This window comes from Balaenoptera ricei, chromosome 17, assembly GCF_028023285.1.
Source record: "Balaenoptera ricei isolate mBalRic1 chromosome 17, mBalRic1.hap2, whole genome shotgun sequence".
NCBI lineage: Eukaryota > Metazoa > Chordata > Mammalia > Artiodactyla > Balaenopteridae > Balaenoptera > Balaenoptera ricei.
In genome coordinates this window covers 58,249,441-58,264,550 of record NC_082655.1, presented here as the reverse complement: position 1 = coordinate 58,264,550, position 15,110 = coordinate 58,249,441, and the positions used below count along the sequence as shown (strand labels likewise).

The following is a 15,110-nucleotide window of genomic DNA, read 5'->3' as shown; positions in this document are numbered from 1 at the left end:
CAACAACCACAGCGTTTAGCAATCCTCTTCAATACACCCTGGCACAAAATCTGAAAAGCTATTATCCATACTGTACGCTTTTAATGAGTCTCCGGACTTTTTAGTGTCAATTCTTACTTTGGAGATATTGGGAATTTCACGCTGATGTTAAAAGTTCTAGATGTACATTTTGGGCAAAATGACTGTTATATATTACAGCAAAGAAAAAAATATTCTTAACATTACCTGAATATGCTTACATATTTATCAAGATTCATAATACTTTACTGCAAAGCATCATTATTTTTTATCCAGGAAAACAAAGGAGTACGCGCCTAACCTCAACACTAACAATTTAGGCGCTACAAATGACATCATCGTAGGTTTCAGCCACTTCCGCGTTTATCAATCTATTGCATATAAGAAAAAGCTACGGTGGACAGTTACCTGTCAATTCCTAACATTTGAAAACGAAGCATATCTTTAAAAATTACGTTTGTAAAAATATTTATATTTTTCTCTGCATGCCTATTGCTAAACATAAGCAGGTTTAGGACTCTGAAATATTAAGTATATAATTCCTAAATCCACTAAGAGAAAGAACGTACACAATATGCAAAAGCCCTCTATTCAGTCAAGCCATAACTGTACATATAATTATGGTATTCAAATTAGATTACTAATTTAGGCGTGTTCTATCATGTCAAGTGTACACTAACATAAGAAAAGTCAGAATAAAATTGAATGGGAAGAAAAAAGAGGTAAAGAAAATTTAATTACTCTTTTTAGAAAATGAAAACTCCTAGCACATAATATTAAAATATATACCTACGGAAAGATTAGTGGGAAATGCAGCTTAATTATTGCTCTTGGTGGTGAGTAGTAAATACAGTATTGTCAAATTGCCCCAATAGAATGCTAACGCTGTGCCCTGGATTATCATATTTGCATTTGGATGAAACTGGGACACATGAGGCATGAAATGGCCAAATTAACTTTCATTTTACTTCATTTGAATTTCCTCACATATTTTTATAAATACAAAATACAATAAAATCACATATAAAACACCATACTATTTTATATTGTTATTTAAATTCTCATATGCTTATATTGTAATTTCTCAACTACAATGGACTATGCTACTACACTACACCATGTGTATTGATAATTACTAAAGCTAAGATAGTTGCCTAACATTTTTATAAAACTTTAAAAACTTTATAAGCCTATGGTTGTTTTAAAAAATCAGCACTAATAACAAAAGATCAACCAACTGAATGTCACAAATACATAAGTCCTTTTGGATTCAGTTTTTTTCCACTGACGCTAAAATGTAAAATTGGCACCATGAAGCTTGAAATTGAGATTTAAAGATAAGCACTGGTACCAGCATTTTGCTGCTTGCTAGAAATTGCTTTCATCTGGAAATTGCCATTTAGCAAGGCTCATAGAAATTTTTTATGAAATAAAAAAAGTAGCATCATAAACTTTTCAAACAGCCATAAAATTCCATGTACATTTCATGATTCTAACACTTCTGTATATTAATAGTTAATATCTGCTTTAACAGTAGTAAAATTAGGTAAATCATAATTTTAGAATATCAGAAGCCAAAATACAAGTTGTAAAACTAAAATAAGCTCTTTTGATTTATCCTGCATCATTTTACACTGCTTAAGAAAAAGACAAATGCTTTAATACTTTGGCATTAAATAGGGAACATAATAGCTGCTTTGGCAAGATAAAGCAAGCTACATCACTTAATATATTTGGAGAATTCAGGAATGATATTATAAAAGGAAAACCAATAGTTTAAACTTAATCTGGCTGACTTAATTCACATACACGCACACATACATGTACACACAGAACGCTTCTCACCTACAACAGCCATTGCAACAACTGAAAAATAAATTTCCTTTGTATCACAGACAGCAAGTTTGACTACAATAATTTTACAGTTTAAAATGTTGAATCCTTTTATAACTTAGATGCTTTTTTAAAGCTTTTAAGATAATGAAAGAAAAAGATGTTCATCTGTGAAAAAAGCTTTCCCCCAGTCTGACTTAATCGCATACATTTGCATGAAGAACCTGTGGCCCACCAAATATAAAGACTGCGGCCAATGCTGTTTCCACTATTAGTGTTTTGAGCAGGCTAATTAAAAATCTCTTAAATATTCCACACCCTAATTTTTCTTTAGTAGCTATTCATGAAGACACAGGCAACATGATGGCGTGGCAAGAAGCCAGAATTTGAAATCAGAACGCCTTATTTGGGGTCCTAGGAGCTCTACCATTCACTAGCTGTGTTATTTCCATCCTAACCCTGCATCTCAGTTCCCTCATCTCTGCAATGGGAGTTAATTCCACCTTTAGGTCAAAATTAAAGGATAAAACAAGTGAGGACTGAAATGCATGATATTAACTAAAACACATGGTAATTATTTCCACCATCCCCCCAAATACTCCAGCTTGTCTATAACTTAATGATGCCTGTTTTTATAAGACAAGTGAAAATTACAGGAAACTGTACTTAATATATCTCAAATAAACCAACGAGCCAAAAGGCTCATTAGTAACTCTAACAAGATTGGTTCACAGGTCCAAACCCTCCACAGATGCTGTGGCCATGCTAAAAGCTTCGTTTTTGTAAACTGTCAAATAATGTGTCATTATCACTGTTCCTTTCGGTGTGCTCATTCATGAATACAACGAGACATGCCTGTTATGGAGAACCAAGCCCTTTATGTGCCAAGAAAGTGATTCTGTCATTCTTCCCACTTTCCCAAGTGGCCCTGTCCTGCTGTCAATGAAGGAGAAAAATGAAAGGAAAAGGAAAACAAGAAACGACAATGCTATCCTATAAGCAGCTTGAGGTTGAGGATCATGCTTTATTCGTGATTTTATTGATTTCTTTCCTTTACCCCACTCCCCGTCCACTTTCCACATAGTAGGTCTTCATACTTATTGACAGGAACTAGAAGCTATATGAGAAATAGCCACTGTCATCTGTGTAGATGCAAGCGAGGAAACAGTCAGACCTGTCCCTTTGCTCTCTGCCTTTTCTTTCTATTTCATTCCTTTTGTCACCCGGCTCCCGTTCCCTCATGCACCTCATCCTGCTTTGCCTCTGGCTTCTGCCACTTTGTGTCCAAGCACTTGTCGAAAACTTCCCTCACTTAATCTTACTATCCCATCTCCCTTTCTTCTGCCTGCCACATTGGCCTTCATCTTTTTTTCATTCTACGCACCCTCCCAGGCAGATCACAACCTCGACAACTTCAAATACACGGAAGACTTGCAAACTTTTATCTCCAGCTCAGCCTCTGTCTTGAATTCCAGAACCACAGGCTTGTGCAACTGTCAACTGAATCTCAAGCCCTGGGTGCCCCTCTTGTGCCTCACATCACACAAATCCACCCCTGAATTCATCACCTTCCCCTGCATACTGCACCATTCTCTGTATTCACTATCATGACCAATGGCACATCTGTCCTTTCAATCACCCAAGCCAGAGCCCTGGGAGTCATCCATCCCAAAACTCACCATCCCCTCCGTGCTTCTCCTCTCCTTCTCCGATCCCCCCACCTTGATCAGTCTGTTCAGACCTTAAAATCCACACAAGGATTCAACAGCTTTTTTACACAACTGCTTTTTTCCACACCACCATCCTCACATCCCAGCCATTCTTTACAACACGCCCAGAGTGATCCTTCTAAAAGAATGACCTGAATTCATCTGAACCAAATATGGCCCACAAGACCCTTCCCGAAGCGGCTCCAGCCTCTACTCTCCATCTCCAGCTTCACCTACTGCCCCTGATGAGGACCAGTCTCAGGGAAATACCAGCTATTCCACAGACGTACCACCCTCTTCAGCTCCTTCATTGTGTTCCCCCTGGTCCCTCTGGCTCAGAATGTTTTTTGCCAGCCCATTCCCATCCTCAGCTGCCTGGTCCCCTCCAACTCACCCTTCCAGACTCAGATCCTGCCCTGCTTCTTAAGGGAAAGTCATCTCTTTGGAGTCAGGCACCCCTGAGCGAGCTCAGCATCTTTTAGGCATTGGTTCCAACTGCTGTTAAGCATCTTTTCCCTCCCAAGACTGAGACTCTTGAGGGAAGTGAAAGGAATCCTCTTATGTCTGAGGTTTCATCATCCAACACTATGCCTGGTATATTGATATATATCTGGTGAATGTATAAATGAGTAAATATCACTCCAACTAAATTTGGCTCAAACATTGCCAAGCTTCTAGTCACTGATTATGTGTGAATGAGAGGTGCAGAGCTCTCTTTAGAAGGTGTCATGGAAAATATCACAAGGCCACTCCGGTTGCAATTCCCAAGTGCTGAATACAGAAGCTGTGGTGTTCTTGTGTGTAGCCATGTTACAGATTGGCTTTTTTATCGTTTAAGAAAATTGGTCTTGTGTGGTTTTATTGCCTCTGACCTATAGCATGAGCTGCTTCAACATTAAAGTTTCCCAGTAGCTTCAGCAGGTTCAGCCACGTGGGGGAGATGGAGGAAGGAGTACAGGTGGAGGTGAAAGGCCAGAGTGAGTGGAAGCAACATTAACAGCAATGACTGAGTCACAAATACAGCGAGACCTGAACCCCAGGGACCTATCTGAACACCCTTCATTCCTTAGAGAACAAATTCACAGAAAGGCTTCCATATGCAACCTTGGGGCTCCCTGAAGACTGAAATGACAGATGCAGCAATGCTGACTAGTCACACCTTTTGGTACTTTTAGAAAATCAATTGAAATTGATTACTGACAAAGGAATACAAGATATGATATGCGGGGACTGGGTCCTATGAAATTGAAGAGGAAAGTACAAGGCTGCTCTTGATCAATTAAAACACTTTTTTAGAAAAACCTGCCTACTCCATAAGGTTCATAGGGTTTCAAGTGCTCTGTAGTTTAAGTAAAGGCCCCCCAATCAGGCCAAATTTCCCTGTCCTCTGCCATAAAATCCACACTTAGAAAATTGAATTTTTCATAAGTTTTCAATCACTCACAGGCTTGAAAATTATACAGTCCTATAAAACCAAGAAGGGGGAGTGGGTGAGACATTAACATGATATACCAAAATATTATAACAACGACAACAACAAAAATAAAACTCAAAACCCAAGGGATATGAAGAACTTTTTTTAATGGGTTTTTTAAATTGTTTTATTTTGGAAAAGTGTTTCTTACAAAAGGGCACCTGCACAATACCGAGACCTCTGCAACAAACGTTGGCTCCAGTGTGAAATCAGGAAAAAATAGAGGAGGTGGGGCTCAGGGAAACGGTTTTGGAAATATTACACGTTGGTTTTAAATTCTGCCCTTTCCCTCTGCATTTAGAGTGGCGTTAGACTAGGATGCAGACACAGAAGATGTGACACAATGTTCCTTTTCTGAGACAACACACTTGCACTTTGCTTGTGAGACATACTTGTTCATTTACTTTAAAAACCATCAGTTCATCATGAACAACACATGACACTGCTGTAGTAATACTCACTACTGATTAAATCATTTTTGATTTAATTTTTTAGAAATCACCTAAGAAAATCTCAGGTTCCTACACTTCTCTCTTCGATGAGAATGACGCAAGCATGTGACATCAAACACAAAGTTTGCACGCCTCTCCACTGTGTCCCATGATCAGTGGAAGGCTTTATGCTTCCTATTTCACAATGCTAACATGGGGGTTTCTTTTCTGAGCTCACTGCATGAACTAAGCTTTAAGCTCTTCCTCCATAGAGATCTGGAAGACGGTGGGCACGGACCTTTCCACCATCCCTTTAGCTCTATCCTAGGGTCACTGTGGGGAGAGCATGAGATGGTATAGGATGATTTTGAGAAGCACAATATAGGATATCTATATGACACACCTGAACCATAAGAAGGCCCCCAAATTGGATGCAGTAGAATGCTAGGCCTCATCAGACTCCTGGCCTCCACTCTTGCCTCAGAAACACACTAGTGTTATCTTGGACAAGTGCTCTGACCTTTCTAGGCCTCAGTTTCCCCTTGGGCAATAAAGGATAACAAAGTAACCACACAAGGTCACTGATTAAAGTAAATATTGTATGTACAGTCCTTAGCATGGCAGCCAGCCCACGGTAAGGGCTCTGTGTTAGCTATTCATTCCATCCAGTAAGGATGTGGCAGATAAATCATACTCGGAGCTGTCTTTCCCCACACCCACCCCTCGCCCTCAAATTCAGCAACGTCCCAGCCTTGCGGGACTGTCTCTGCCATGTTGCACCTGAACAGCTTGCTTGTAGAACCAAGACTAGTATAACCTCCAACAAGTTTCTCCCGGATGTATGAGGCAAGAGCTCTCGAAATACAATCAGCCCCAGGCTCCCCAAGCCCAAAGGGAAGATAATTCAAAACAGTAGAGATGACTGGGGAGAGTAAATGGTCTTCATTCACTTTATCCATATTAAAATTAGCTTGCATTTCTTGTACGTAGGTCTTCTGACAGCAAGGATAGCTAGATGTCGGAGGCAAGTTATTTGGCGATTTAGAGGTAAGCCAATAAATAGTTAACATAGACAAAAAATAAAACTGAACTATGTAAATTCTAAAGAATGAGTTAAAAGTAAATTATGGACCCAGGTCGAGTCACAAAAGTGACTGAGGAAGATTTTTACTGTAGAATGACCCAGAGCAGAGGAGCATTTGAAATGTAAGGAAAAGCACTTGAAAGAGTAAAAAGGAATATTTGTACTCTGACAAGGAGGGCTAAAACTGCAGAAAGACTCAGTTGATGGCAAGGACTCTATCTGGCACCCTCCTGGAAGCTCACACCCAGAGACTTCTGATTTGATTTGATTTTTTTTTAATTGAGATATAATTGACATATAACACTATTCATTTCAGGTGTACAACATAATGAATCAACATTTGTATATATTGCAAAATGATCACCATGATGAGTAGTTAACATGTCATCTCACATAGTTACAATTTTTTTTTCTAGCGATGAGAATTTTTAAGATCTACTCTCTTAGCAACTTTCAAATATGCAAGCCAGTATTATTAACTGTAATCAACATGTTGTACAGAGAGTTTTGACTTTAAAAAAAAGCCCACTTAGAACATCTGTATTGAAGTACCTTTCAGTGGTAGGATACCAGGTTTCTTTAGATATTAAATCAGTCTGTAAGCCGTCTGTGGCCCACGTGCCCTTTACAGAAATTAGATTTTTATATCTAGAAAACAGAGTAAATATTTACCAAGGGCCAGAATACTATGTAGATCTGGATGATAATCTAAGAAAGCCACAGGAAAAAAGCCTTTCAATCATTCCCACCTTTTGGAAGTCAAGTGAAAAGTTTGATAGGCTGTGGACCAGACTTTTAACAAAGTAGAGTCCATGGGGAATTGGTTCCAGGACCCGTGAGGATACCAGAATCAGTGGATGCTCAAGTTCCTCATATAAAATAGCATTATATTTGCATAGAACCTTAAAGTATATTCTCCCACATACTTTAAATCATCTCTAGACTACTTACAATACCTAATACAGTGTAAATGCCATGTAAACAGTAAATATGTAAATGATACAATATGTAAATAGCTGCTGGAGCAAAGCAAATCAAATTTTGCTTTTTGGAACTTTCTGGAATTAAAAAATATATACATTTTCAACCCGAGGTTAGTTGAATCCACAGATGTGGAACCCGAGGATACGGAAGGCCAACTGGACTGCTCACACAGGACCCCTGAAACTGCTTCCCACCACACTGGGACTAGGGCCCAGAGGAAGCATGCTTATTTAATATGAAATGTAAATTACTTCCATTTCTGAACATACAGTACACTATGCTGCAAAGTGCAAGGCCTCTCTCTCTGCCCCAGGGGTGTTCTCCAGCTGGGACTGAATTCATGCCCACAGATGATGCTGATTGTGGATCGATGGAGGACCTGCTTGCGGTTGCTCACTAGGCTGTGTGGATCTTGCAGCTACATCTGCAGGCGGGAAACAAACCCGGGAGTGCTGTCCTCCAGCGGGAAGCGTGGGAACGGTAACATACCATTTTCTTTCTCTTGATTCTCTGAATATGTGAATAGGGAAGTGAAAAGCAATGGAATCCACTTCAAACCGAAGGAGAAAAACTCATTTCACCTGCTGGCATCTCTACCATGTGCTAATGTAGGCAAGCTTTTAAGCAATAATTATGATAATAATAATAGCTCCCAGTCATGGAGAACTATCTTGTGAGTTAAGCACTTTGCATACTTTACTGCTTAAAGAAAATTTCCTCATCTGTAAATTAAAGATAATAACGCACCCATTTTATTATGTTATTATGAGGATTCAAGGAGAAGAGATGGAAAAAGCAGTTTGCAAGTTGAGGCAGCAGGGCCAAAAAGGACAGGGTTTGAAACAGACAGACATGGGTTAAGATCCTAACTGCGATTTCTACCATTTGATCTTGTTGAGTCCCAGTTTCCTTTTCTCCAAAGTGGAAATGAAGCTACCCACCTTGGAGAGGAATTGAAAGAGACATTTGGTCAAACACCAGCTGGTGTCTGCATTACCAGGAGGTATTCAATAAATGCTCATACCCTCTCTCCTATTATACATGTGAACTGCTTCTGTTAACCTCCATCAGCAGCCATTCAATGTCCACAGAATCCAAAGATGCATTTCCTTTCCTAGGGATAATTTTACTCAGTTTAATAAGCCAGACACTGGTTCAGTAGCTTTAAATCTATGAACTCACTTAATCCTCACCACAATCCAGGGAGGTAGGTACTGTTATCCCCATTTTACAGACAAAGACACTGAGGCACAGAGTTTAGGTAACTTGCCCAGATTCAAACAGATGGTACCCGAGCTGCCAGCATGGCTCCCTTGTCTGTCCTCCTAACCATGATGTGACAGTGCATCATGTTAGGAGGGGGTCGACCTGTTTGTGCTTCCATGCTCTGATGTAATCTCTTCTAGAGATGAGCAATGGCTGCTCTCACCAAGTACAAAGCGTTGACTATCTTTTCAACTTTTGAAATTACATTTTGTGTATTTTCTTAGAATTCCTTAAAAAAAAACTACGATATGTTTTTAAATGAGGTGCCTATAACTAGTTCATCTTGTTCCATGTGCTAGAATGCTATAAATAAATGTGCTGCTTTTTCTAAAGAGTACCTAAATAAATCCTACATCAAAACACAACCCTGAGTTTTGGTTTAAATGTTTATTACAAGTCCAAATTAAAAAAGATATATTAGGGCAGTCAATGTTATCTGTTTTTTTAAACTACTGACTTCTATACCAAATAATTGGAATATTCTCCTTATTTCTAATGTTCACTGTCTTAACAGTCATAGCAGTACTGTATGGTATTTCAAAGTACTCCTTTTACAAATTTAATCAACTCAAATATTAAACATCTATGATGATAATCTATTGCTCTGCTTAAAAGGAATCTCTAGGGGACAGATGAGAGAAAGGTTAAAGAATTCTAGAATTCTATCCTTCAAAGTAGGGCAGGGCAGCTACCTATAAATCATGCTCTTTGTTTATTAAGATAATTAAGCCTATCAGTACACTTAACTTTCAGACTCAACAATTGTCTGGCATGAACAATTTCCACTTTTTCTAAAACAAAGGGGATGTGTTCAAAGGGGTCCTCTGCAAGCTCTCTGTACAATGCATGCTATTTTAAAACATGATTTATGTGTCTAATTCCTGGAGCTGCCTTGAAAAATATACTGGGGTTTTCCTTGCACACTCCCTATTAGGAGAAGACACTCCAATTTGAAGAGTGCACTCTGTTTCAGACTGCAGGGTGCTATATCATGTCAACATTTTCATTAAATACGTTCAAGCTAGACCTAAAACAAATGGAATGGAGAGTCACAGCTGCAGCCACTGCAGAGACAGTTATCCTGCCGCGAGGCTTACATAAGAGGTGCAGGACAGTGAGGGTGAAACCCAAGTGTCATCATCTGAACACTATTGCTTTGAGACTTGCTCACATTCTTAAAGCGTGTGAAATCACACACGCTGAGCGGGTTTCTCATTTTATTTGCCTTATAGCACAAAACTCTAGGTTGACATATAAGTTGTCTTTCCCTAAAGGACTGGGCTCCAATTACAACTTCTGCCTAGGGGAAGAGAAAAGTGGGATGCGCGGGAAGCCTGAGAGGGAATGACTTAGCCCCCATCCCCAAAGATCTATCGCATCCAGGAATATTACTAGAGTCATTGCCTTGAGGACTTGGGATGGAGGTGACAGGACCCCCCTACCACCCCCCAGTCCCCCCCCCCCGCGCGCGCGCGCACACACACACACACACACAGTCAAAGGGCTCGGAATGTGCAATCAGCAGCAGGCAAAATGCCCTCAGAGCACCTGTCCTCTCACAGCACATTTCCAACTGGCACGTTCAGCAGAAGCTGGAGCCAGTTCTCCCGGGACTGCTCCTCTCCCCGCGTGCCCTGTCCGCGGCTTCGCACCCTCAACTCCCCAAGCTGGAGCCCTGCTAACAAGAGGTGCCACCCCCAGCTTCCCACGACGTGAAGATAACAAAAACGAACCTCCCCTTCCCGTGGCGCCCTCCAACTTCAAAAACTACAGTCAACTTACTGGGACGCAGGCGACGGGGAGCCTTCGGGGGGGGACCGCGCTCCCGCTGCGCACAGAGCGCCGCGGCCCCGCACTGCCCGGGCGGCGGCGGGTGCGGGGCGAGGTGCTGCCGCTCTGCACCAGCCGCCTTGGCTCTGCGGTGCCAAGCGCGGCGGCGGCGGCGACGACAGAGGTTGCACCCTGCCGCGCGGTCCCGAGCGCTGCAGCTGCCGCCAGTCCCGAAGTGCGGCGCTTCGAGCCCCTGGTGCGTGTCTCCGGCTCCGAGGGAATCGGGGCTCAACAAGGAAGGCGGCCAGGGAAAAGCCGAGGCGCTGTAGCGGGGAGAGCTGCCAGCCCGCTCCCAGGCGGTCGATCACATCGCGGGCGCGCCGACAAGCGAGCGGGAAGGCAGGCACGCAACGCAGTCAGCACTCGCCGCCGCGCCGCGGAGAATGACAAGCGCCGAGGCGGTGCAGCCGTGCGGGGCGCGGGGCGCGAGTGCGCATGAGCCCGGCCCTCTGCGGCACGTCACGGGGGAGGGCGGGGCGGGGAGGGGGCGAGGCGGGCGGGGCCGGGTTGGGGCGCGGGGCGGATCCGGGTGCGATGCCCCGCTCCCTCGTGGGAAGGTACCGGAAGTCTCCCGCCTGGGGTTCGGTGAACCTTAAGCTGTGTGGTTTAACTTGTTTGTCTCCAGAGTCCATTGTCTCTGAAAAACCACTGTTTAATCTAAGCGATCCTTAGGGCCCCTGGCAAGCCTACAAAAGCCAATTTAACTCAGGTTATGGTTTAACCTTAAAAAGCCGGGATTTAGGGAACAATGTACCTTGGCTGTACATTAAAGTAACTTACGGAACTAGTAAGAGCCCTTTTGCCCCGTCCGCACCCCAGAATCCAGAATAGTAAGTACATGAGAATCTCTAGATGGGGCCCAGGTATCATTAGGTTGTAAAGCTTCCCAGGTGACACCAAGGTACAGTAGAGCTTCTCAAAGGTGTGACAGAATCTTCTGGGGATTTTATCAAAATGCTGGTTCTGATTCAGTAGGTTTGGGCACTATGGGGAGATTCTTCATTTCTAACAAGCTCTCAGATGATGTCAGCCCTGCAGGTCCAGAGCACCCTATCTTGGCTACTGGAAGTGTGGTCTAGAATCCAGAGTAGAGCTTCTGATCTGCGTGAGAATCACCCGAGTAGCTTTCTGAAAATGCAGAACATATTCACGGGCCCTATCTACAGTGGTTATGTTTCAGCCGCTGGGCAAAGGTGGGTCTCTGGAATTCCATTCCTAAGGAGCATGCTCGATGAGTCTGATATAGGTGTTGTTTGAACCAAACTTCAGGATATTAGACCAGCAACTAGGAGTTGGGAATAGACCTTTGCAGTGAGAAGCACCAAGCCGGGTATTGAACTCAAGACATCTGACTGCAAGTCCAACTCCAACTGGTGCTTTATCTCACTAGTCCAAATTTTCTACAATTATTATGCATTACTCAGCAGGAAAAATATATAAATCATGTTAAACAAACACACAGCACACACACTGTATTCCTTACACATATCATTAAAGGAGGCTTAAATCTGGCCTGGGAAGAAGGCTGGTCAGGAGGGGAGGTATGGGAGTGGGGAGCAAAGTGATGGAGTAAGAGATGTTAGACGGCCTGTTCCATAGTGCATTGCAGAGGGAAGGCTGTGTAGCAGGAAACAAACCTAGATCCTGGAAAGGTGCCTTGGAGAAGAAGACCCAGGGACTAGACGTGGTCTCCTGTCCGGGAGCACAGGGTGAAACTCAGGTATTCCAGAACTTATTAATGTATGATACGTCATATACATTACCTCACTGAAATCTCACAATGGTCTCGTAAATTGGATAAAAGAGATTTATGCTCATTTTACAGATTTTAAAATGTTGACTTGCTCCAACAGCGGAACTTGAATGAGAGTACAGATCTGAGTGTTAGACACAGCTTCTATAACTCTAAGGAAAACGATTCAGATCTTACAAGGAAAATGGTTTCTGTTTATTATTCACATCCTTTAAAGGCTGTGCCTAAGTGTTGAGTTAGAAAAGCTTTCGTTTTTGGAGGGAAGAAATCCATTTTGCATCTTCACAGCAGTTTTGCAGCTCCACAAGTTGGGATACATTACAGTTACACAGGGCAGGCTTCACTGAGAGGTTCAAAGAGCGACATTCACATTTTCTGGTGACAAGTGTGATTACCATCCTCATTTTATCCAGGCCCAAAGAAGCTAAGTCATTTAGGCAAAATCCAGGCAAGAGCCAGTCTCAGGCCTCCGTCCTTCTCCTCTGCTCTCCTGTCAGCAAATGACCTCCTGAAGATTGTTTTACATTTCCAAATTTTTACTGATTTGCCATCAGTAAATTAGAACCCAAAGGTATTCCAAAGTCACTCGTTGATATAGAACCAGAAGTGTCAGGAACAATTCTTGTGCTTGCGGTAAATGCTCTGGACTATATTCCCAGTGTGAATAAAGCTTTGGAAGAAAGTGTGTGATGTTTATATGCAGTCTCCCAATCCAGAGGTTTGCTTTGGAATGCTATACTGTAAACTATGTCTGACCCACCTTTGTCTTTACTTCCAGTATTACTCTTCCATTAGAGCTATTCCTCTGTGTGATTATGAAAAAATTAATAAATGAATGCCTAATTCAAAGAGAATTCTCTATAAATGGGGGAGATGGTTGTGGAAATTTGTTAGTTCCATTTTTAATAAGAAAATATTTTAAATTACAAAAAACACAAAGTTAGCATAACAGTCATGTTGGGCCTTTTAGGAGAGGTGTCCAAAGTTGTCGTCCTGTTTTCTTAGGTGTTAGAAACTCCAATCAAAATATTTATCTGTATAGTGTATGAATTCACTTGAATATTGACTTTAAGAGAACCAGGATTTGATTTTATAAAAAGTTAATTAGTATGACCCACTGCCACTGTACTTTGAGCTACTATCATTGGCATTAAACACACGAAATATGTAATTGCCTTAATATTGGCTGTGTATTAATATTGATTGTGTCTGATCTATAATTTGTTTCTCATTAGCTGCTGTTGTTGTCTAGCAGGGATAGCAGCTACGTTATTTTTCTCTGAGGTATGTATTCCTTAATGGGTCAGCAAAGTCTGCTCTTTGGCCGAGAATTTCTTCATTCAATGCCTTTAAAAGTCCCAATAGTGAGGATTTCAATTATACAGATGGTAGAGACTCCATTGAACCTATTCTCTGCTCATTCAAGAAACTGTACCTAGAATAGATTTTTATTAAACTCTTTCTGCTGAGAATCATGGGCTTATCACTGAGCTGAAAGGTTTTGGCCCCCAAATTCTCTGTACTTGTTAATTACATTTCTTCATCCATTTCACTCAAAGAGATTCTTTGACATGAAAATCTTCCACCCTCTGTCTAATTCATAGTGATAGCCCAGGTCAGAGAGCTGGGGAGACCAGGGGACTGGCAAAGCTGAGACGGAAGTGGGCACATAGAGTTAGATTTCACTAGGGGAAAATGAGGTTGCCATAAAAATGAACACGAGTTATTCTTGATTTTTTGCACATGGTTTATTACCAGGTTTGCCTTGTTTGAGCACATGCAGCTGCTAGTAACTTCACAGGAAACCAAAACTGAATCCCCGGTGGGATGTAGGGGTGGGGGAGGTGGGAGTGGAGATAAGTAGGTTAGCATTCTGTCTTTCTTATCCTGGGCCACTTTTGAAAACTATTGAAAAGCCCAATTCCTCTTTCCCTGACACAGGAAAGTTAAGAAGCACCTGAATTTCAAATGCTTACTTCTCAACTGTTTGTTCTATAGAGTTTGTTTAGAACTTAGGACAGCCTGATCTGGATTTTTTAGGCTAGCTCCAAAATGTTTTTTAAACCTACAAATAAATTAATATAGTGTTTATTGCAACTCCAAGCTTGAAAGGAAATAGGTGCTAGATGAGGATTCTGGCCCAGTGGTAAGAGAGGGGTCTGGGGCAGGGGAGAATGGAATTTAGGGACCAAAGAGGAAGACTGCCTCTGGTCTTGGTGGCCGAGAAGCAGAGGCTGACGAAGACTGTTTATCAGTAGCCTCTGAGATGAACTTTGGAGAAGTATGAGCCTGTGACCAAGAAGAGAAATAGCAGTTGAAACTGTACCTGCAGCTTAGCACTTGCATTTCCTTAAAGTGTTAAGGGTGCCACGTTTGACTTAATCTATAGGAATGAATGATCAGCGATTACTAAATAGGTTATAAATCCCTTATAAATAGATACATGCTTAAAGAAGTACTGCAGAAATGTACATTCAATTTTAATCTCTAAGAATTACCTACCCCTCCCTCCCAAGCAAGTTGTCCACTAATAGAAGGAGAAGGCGGCCAGTTGAGAGACCATGTGCACAGTTGGAACCACACAGAATTGTCTGGCTCTGGCTTCCAGCATCCCCATCTGTCAGCTGTAATCACATGGCTACCATCTTTGATTACCTAACATGGAATAACAATAGTTTTAAGCACATAGTAGGTTCCTAATGAATGCCAGATATTAGGGTTAGCTTTT

At 41.8% G+C, this 15,110-nt stretch overlaps 1 protein-coding gene across 2 annotated transcripts in view; it reads right to left on the bottom strand.

Annotated features, from left to right (window-relative positions):
• Positions 1-10,741, bottom strand: part of PAG1 (phosphoprotein membrane anchor with glycosphingolipid microdomains 1) — a 134,045-nt gene extending 123,304 nt beyond the window's left edge. For both annotated transcript variants that reach the window (XM_059901542.1, XM_059901543.1), the window contains exon 1: positions 10,582-10,741. The gene's annotated coding sequence lies outside the window, so the exon portion shown is untranslated. The remainder of the gene's footprint in view (positions 1-10,581) is intronic.
• Between the last annotated feature and the right edge of the window lie 4,369 nt (positions 10,742-15,110).